An 8,414-nucleotide genomic window follows, 5' to 3' on the forward strand; every position below is an offset into this window, starting at 1 on the left:
TATATTATGATTTAGTGTTGTTTTATTACTATTTATGTGTTGAAATTCTGTGTGAATATTGTTAATGAAAAACATAGGTGTTTGTTGTATTGAATTTCTGTGTTAAAATTATATGTTGTTGTTTTGAATTTATAAATAAGAAATTTGTTAAAAACTAGTTGAGGAAAACTTTGGCTAAGGAAAGACTTGGTACTTAAGTTGTCCATGGTGACACACATCTCTTTCCTAGAAGTCTACTCGATAGGTTTTTAACTTAAATCCTATTGAACAGATTAAGTACTGTTAAACTATTATGCAATATACTCGATTGATATAAAATATGTGATGGATTCATCTTTCTAGAAGGATAAGAAGATATTTAACCGGCTATGCCAGATTCAACTTCTTAATTAGTTCTCCAGAACATTTATATTAAGGTTATAATTGTGATGGTAGGATAGAGGAATCTTAAAAATCGGAGTTGGTACATCCCTGATCATAGAGCAGCCCTGGTCAAATCCAGTAAGTTGTGACTAGTCATATGTACTGGCGTTTATGGTGAGTTTGATTCGTCAAACATTTGATTCTTCTCCGGTGACCATTTATAGTGATATTTTAGTATTGTTAATTTATTTGTGATATATTTATTTTGTATGATTCCTGTGATGATTGTATTTTATTATATTGGATTTGAATTTATGCATCTGAACATGATATGAGTATTATGAGGAGATTTTGTAATGGTATAATATGAGTTGAGGAATATGAGCATGGTATGAGTCTCGTGGAGAGATTCTGTAATGATATGGTATTAGTGTATATGTTGATGTTGAGGGTCCGGTTGTTGGAGGTTATCCTGATACTCTAATAATCATTCAGCCTCAATAGAGAATGATGAATTATGTGGTGAGAGGGGCAAGAGGTCCTGGTCTATGTGCCGGTTTTGGACATAGTGTTGAGGACTAACATTGTGGATGGTATGGAGTATTTTGGAAGTGTATTTGTAAGAAGAAGTAGAAGTCATCACAAGTGCATAACCTCCCGTAACCGCTCATCAACGTATCATCTGAATAAGTGTCTATTGGGTATTGTGGAATGAATGTCTATTGGGTATTGTGGAATGAGTGTCTATTGGGTATTGTAGAATGAGTGTTTATTGGGTATTGTGGGATGAGTGTCTATTAGGAATTGTGGTATGATGGGATGAGTATCTATGGTGCAATTGTTGTATGATGGTATGAGGGTGTCTGACATAATTATTATATGATGTTTGTTGAGTGTATCAAAGTAATTATGCATGTTTTATAAATGATTTGTTGCATGTTAGCTCACTTTGTGTTTGTGTTTGTGCGACGATCATATAATTCGTTATACAGGAGCAGATTAAGGAATGTCGTCTGATTCAGTGCCAATAAAAAAAGAGATAGAAAAATAAATTAGAAGAATTCGAGTTATAATTATGAGTATGTAGTTAAAATCTGACTTTAAAATATATATAATGCTACAATATATCAATTATGAATTATCAAGTGTGAGATATGAGATGTTACGTCTATCTGTGAAGAAATATTAAAATAAATTATTTTAGATGATATTTTAAATTAATTTGTTTTAAATTAGTATATCCAATTCATTTAATATTTGGCTGGTAATACAGACATGTATACATTGATTCACGTGAAACGTCTGTGACGTCATGGAATGTACGTCATGGGGTGACGATAATATGACATATATAAGTGTAGGACAAAGTCCACTTGGGACCTTGTGTTCATACCGAGGCTCATAAAAGTCACCAACCAACTTACGTTTCCCTATTTAAGTTACATTTCATAATTTAATTCTTTTATATCTTCCCACTGCATTTGATTTCTTGTACCATATTTCATAATTCTATATATCATTTTAAGATTCAAATTACTTTATATATATAATATATATATTATTGTTTCAGATACTTTTTAAGTATAAAATTATGAGTTTTATATTTTAAAATAAGTAATATTTTGAATGTAATGATTAATTTAAAACATTACTATTATTTATGGAGACAAAAAATTTCTGAACTCTTGATTAACTGATATGTTATGATATACTTAATAATTTTATATTAATTTTTAGAATCGACATCAAAGTCTATATTTTTTCTTAATTCTTCAATATGTTTTTAAAAAATAAAATCATAATAAAAATTTAGATTTCAAAACAAATAATATTTCATATGAAATAATTTATTTATCATTTTTTTTAATCTAGACAAATAAGTAAATAAACCAAGAATGAATAAATAAGAGATAGCTACAGAAATTTCATTATTTAAAAAAGTAATTATTGTTAGAATGAATTTTGTTGAAAACTGTTGTGTATAGATATATACAGTGTTGTTTAAAATAAATTTAACTTTCACATAATAAGAGTGTGTATATAGTTGAAAAAAAAAAAGAAAATAGATCAAAAAGTTCAAGTTATTTTGAAAAAAATTGAAAAATAATGAATCAATTTTGGTCAAATCTTCCACTACTCAACTTTTTATAAGCTTTTTTTAAAGAAGCATAAAAATACACTTTAAATTTTCGTAAGTTAATATGAGTAGACGAGTAACTCGTGTTAAAATATATAAAAATCATTATTAAAAAAATGATTATAAATAAATTTTAACATCTTAAAAAAATTAGTTTCTAATTTTCAGTTGAGAGTCCAATAAATCATTAATGCTCTGTTTACTTGTTATGATTTTCTGTAACCGAAGATTTAAGAAGATGGAAATGCAAGATATTATGTGTTAGTTGATATGATTTGAAGTTGATAGTGCAGATAGAAAAACAAGATCCCTAATTTACTGACATCTCTCTTATTATTAGAAGAGATTTAAAAGGAATTCATGTAGTTTTATTATTTTACCCTCTGTGATTTTAATAATAATAAAAAAAATTTAAGAATTAATTTTTTATTTTTTTCTTATCATAATAATTTTTATAATATTATATAATATTAATAATTACCATGTAAGACATTAATGCAATATTATACTATAAAGTGCAACCACTTTTAATTTATTGTTTTATTAATATTTATAGTGTAAGATTTTTCCTTCATTATAATAAATTGTGATTTGATTGACCACTTTACTTATTTATTAATACATGTGAAAGAGGACTTATATTATTTAAAGAAAGTAAATTATAGGTTAGAACGTCATTGTAAGACTTCCATAGTATATGAAAAAAATAGTGAAAGAAGTGACTAAAAGAAAATTTCTTTTAATAACTATAATTAATCAAATCTTTAATATTAATAAATAGAAAAATAATGGTTTTTCACTCTTTAAAAAATATATTATTAGTTTATTACTCTCAATAATGATATAATAATATATATTAATTTTTATATTAAATATATCTATATAATTATAATATTATTATATCGAGTTATTAAATGGGTGTATTTTGTTTAATAAGTGTCAAGATAACACTACTCCAATAAATATTTCATATTAATATTATCCTCTATATATAAAAGAGATAAAAAAAATTACAGAACTTTACAAATATAACTATTCCTATTATTTTAAGTGAATAAGATTGGCCTTTGATAGAAGCCAATAAATAAAAATAGTTTTTTATCCAAGCAGACAAAATCAACCCATAGTTTCTAATTTTAATTAAGTACCAGTAAATCTCTGGAAACAATCTGAAGAAAAAATACTTTTCACATGGGAATATTAGGCTTTTAACCATATTATATGTCACAAAATAGTAGTCAGTTAAATTCTGATGAGCACAAAAAGAAGTATTAAAATAAAAGTTGAGATGTAAATTAATACTCTGCTTATATAAAAGGCAGATGAATAAGAAAACAAAAGACAAAATATCAGTATGGCAGAAATTCTTTAAAATTTAACAACAAAATTAATTTTTAAAATTAATCACTTAAAATAACTACTTATATTTATAACTTAACAATACAACTTTTCCAATTATAATGGCAAATATTAAGCTAAACATGTCACATGACAAGTAGTTTGGTGCAGGGGACCACATGCGACTTTATAGTCTTTTGTCTCCTAAAAAGCGCGTGGGGTAAACAGGTTGAATAATTTATTATCAAATTATTTATTATAAAATTACAATATAATTTTTATATTTAAAATTTTACTCATTTATCAAATTTTTGTTATATAAAAGTAAAAACCAACAAAAACAAAATTGAATAGTGTAAAACCCTAGAAAATGGTGTTTTAGAAGTGGTGGTAGTGTAAAAATAGTGATACTCGATTATTTTAATATTAAACGGTTTTATTATAAATAGATTTGTTATAAACGAGTTTCATTATTTTAAAATGTATCATCCCTCTAGAAACTACTTTTCTAGAGTTCTTTATCTTCTATCTAAGAATTTTTTATCTTAAGTCATCTATTTGAGGATCAGGAGGTGCTTAGATGACCACCGCGTCAAGGTCTTCCAATCCAACCGATCAGTTTGTCATTTAGAGCAAGTAAGTTTTCATCTTTTTTCTTGGTATTTTCTTGATCTTGATCATGCAAAGAAATCTAGTTGCATGTGTCAAGTGGTTTCCTTCTTCAATTCTTGACTTAATTTAGGTTCTAAAGTTTGTCTCTAATCCTCAATCGGTGATTCGTAGGTTGTTCTAAAAGGTTCCTTGCGGTGGAAGAAATGTCGGGGTTTTATTGAACTGTGTCAGCTTTATTGAGTTAAGGGAAGCCAGTTAGCTCTTTTGAAACTTGTAATATGTTGTGTGAATTTGAGAGTTATTATAATTAAGCTGTTTAAGTTGAAAAGTGTGATTTTGTAGGTAGAAATTGGATGGATGCATGCTTTGTATGTTGATTGATGCTGATAATGTGTGGAATCTGTTATATATGTGTTATGATGTTATAGTTGATGTGCTTGAGCTGAATTGTACCAAAATGGGACTGTTATATAGAAGAGTAATCTTGGTTGTTGGTGGTTTGGTATAAAATGAAGGTTTAAGATAGTAAAAAGGTGAGAAAGGGTTGTTGAACTGAATTGGTGGAATTGAGGTTGTTTATGAACTGATTTGGGTTTTGTTTAACATTTGGAATGTTAGAGAATTGGGTTAGTAGAGTGTATTGGTAATGAGGTAGAGTTCTACTTGTGTTAGAACTCAATTTGGAGGAAGTAGGGTAGTGAAAACTTGAATTTGGAGTTTTGTGTGCAAAGGGTCAGTTTGAAGAGTCTTGGTAAGTCATTTGGGACTTGTTAGAGTCCCTAAGTTGTTTGGAATTGTGTCACAAATGGTCAAATTCAATTTGAGTCTCTAAGTTGATTTTTTGTAAGTTTTTGGAAAAGATCTTGAGGCTACTTGTTTAGATTGATGTTAGAAGAGTTTAGACACCCTTGGTTGAGTATATTTGAATGTATAACACAATCTAGGAAGGTTAGAAGTTGGGAAAATTATATCAAATTGGTCTAGGGCAGTTTGGGGTGATAATTCTGCAGTTTTCGTGATGCAGAATTATGCAGACTCACTGAGCGAATGGATTCGCTCAGCGAGAGGTCAAAAGTTTGGTTTACTGTCAGAGGACTTTCTCTTAGCGAATGGTATGCGCTGAGCGAATTGTTGAGGTCTGGGAGCACTGTTAGTTTTATTCGCTTAGCGAATGACATACGTTGAGCGAATGGTCCAGATTTTAGTTTACTCTTTTCTTATTTGTTCTTGTTTGATTTAAATGATGTGGTTTATTACTTGGGACTATGTATGAGTATGAATTAAATTGTAATGTGAATTGAAATAAATAATGTTTGATTCTTGAGGTTATGTATGTATTGAAAGAATGGTTTATGGACGTAATTTCATGATCCTCACGGAGAGGTTACATGGTAATGCCTTGTGTTGTGATTTAAAGTGAAAGTATGTGGTTTCAAGTATTGATAGTATAAGTGACCGAAGTTACACAGGGGTTTATCCTAACATTCTAATGATCATCCATGCTCAAAGTAGAGAGTGATGAGTCATGTGGTGAGAATAGTAGGAGGTCCGAGCCTGAGGGGCCTTTCTTCACTTGGCAAAAGGGCGTTTGAGGACTAATCTTGTGTTTGGTAGGGTGAAACCCATTGGCAAGGGCTCTGTAGAGTAGTAAAGGCCAAACACAAGTGCAGGAACCACCATAACTCGACATTCCATACAATATCCGGATAGTCAGTCTAAGTCTTTGCATGTTAAAATGTTTTGGGTTGATATGTGTTATATAGATGATTTATGTATGAAATGCTTTAAACTTAAGATGTATTGTTTTGTATCTAGCTTACCCTTACATTTTTGTGGTATGTTTTTGTTTATTGTTTCTCTATTGCGATGATCACCTTAATGGTGTAAGCTTAGGAATACAATCTTTCAGTTGACTCAGCAGGAGGTTGGGAGTGAAGCTTGCAGTTTAGGTTGTACTTTTAATTCTTCAGGTGAAAAATTTTATTCATAGTAAATCTGTAGTACTTGTTATATCATTATCCATGTAATGTTTATTTTAGTAGTTTTATATTATTAAATTGGGATGTTACAAATAGTCCGACTTTAGTTTTCCTTGAACTAATTCAAGAAAAGAGAATAATCTATTGGCGTTCTTACTTGTAGTATTTTCTCATGCACCCAATGGTTTATTCCTACCGCATGCCATCTGTAAAGTATAAAAATGTATAACTTCTACCATCTCTTTTTATATCACAATCCCATTTCTATTTCTTTTTTATTTACATTTTTTACCTTTTACGTTTTTTCTACTTAACAAACATATTATTACATTATATTTTGATGAAAATTCTTTCAATTCCTAATCATAATTTTTGGATCGTACAGAAACTTCTTTTATGGAAAACATGACTTTCAGGTTATATAATTTGGAAGACTTCCTCCAAAAAAACCTTTAAACCAGAGACCAAATAAGAATTTTCGTATTCATAAAGTGAAGAAAGAATAGGTGAGTGCAGAAAGAAATACCCTCTTACTTGTAAGGCACCATGGTTCGCCATTGTCCTCTATTAGGAATGGGCTTTCTTTAGAAGTATTTGGGCCGACTGTGTTTTGGGCTTGTCTACATTTTTCAGAATCCGAAAATTAGTCAGTTTCTTTATGAATGTTGAAAGCGAAAATACGGTTAGGAAAAATAATGAAGATATAGTAAATGTTTTATCTAAATATTTTCCAAAAGTAAAAAAAATGTGTCAATAAGATGAGGAAGAATAACTAAAAATTTAGAAAAAAAAAAAAAAACGCTGATTTGGCTCAAAGTGCTTCTTAAATATCTTCCTGTTTTATTTGATTCAGTTTTTTCATTGTTGGGAGAGTTGATAGAGGAGAAAAGTTCACATGACTTAAAACGTTCATGATGCTATTATTAACTCCTAAATCCACAATAGATATGAAATTGTAATGTCTATGGCTAATCATACTAATTTTAACTCAGCTCCTTAATTGGAGAAGCATGAATATCATACTTTCCAACATATATGGATACACATAGTGATATTTATTTACAAATTATCATAAAAAGTAAAATTATTGGTGAAAAAAAATTACAAATAAGTATCTAAAATTTAATTTTATATATTTTTATTTTTTATTTAGACTTGTGAAATTAATTTTTCTTTATAAAATATTTTTTTTGTTTGAATTTTTTTATTTTAAAACACTAAATTTATTTATACTAATATGATTTTATTCGAATTATATTTTAAGATCAAAATTTAATCTGAGTTTTTATTTTATAGAATTATTAATTTTATTTAAAAGTTTTAGAAAATAATCGTATTCGTAGATATATGTTGATATATATAAAAAAAAATTATTATTATTTATTTATATGTACATGTAAAAGAATTTTTTTTTTAAATAAAATATGTACAACCAGAGTCATTATTATTTTAAAGTCAACAAAACTGCTTCTTAAAAAAATTCAGAAAGAATAATATGTTTTTCGTAAAGGAAACTTTATACATGGAATGAATCTTGAATCTACTTTCTTTCGCTCTTTTATTGTGCATATTAATTATAAAAGAAGTGAGTAATGTAGTTATGTATAATTATAAAGGATTAAGGATGGTGAACATATGAACTACTTCTTGTTTACGTAAATGATACTTTAATATAATGTGTAATATCCCATTTTAGTAATATAAAATTACTAAAATAAGAGTTATAAAGAAGATAACTTACAATAAACTTGAGATTTCAAGAGAAGAAAAATCTACACTTGAAAAGTAAAAGAGGTTAACTATACTGTTATTTTACTACGAACTCCTAAGCTGAGACAACTCGAAAGATATCCTTCCTAAACTCACACCCATCAAGGTGATTATCGCAAAAGAGAAAACACACATACAAACAAAAACAAACACAAGGGTAAGTTAATGATAAAACAGTTATACATAATAATACAAAATTTAACAAACAATTCCAA

This window comes from Vigna umbellata, chromosome 2 (genome assembly GCF_029865625.1).
Source record: "Vigna umbellata cultivar VRB3 chromosome 2, Vumbellata_1.0, whole genome shotgun sequence".
Lineage (NCBI taxonomy): Eukaryota > Viridiplantae > Streptophyta > Magnoliopsida > Fabales > Fabaceae > Vigna > Vigna umbellata.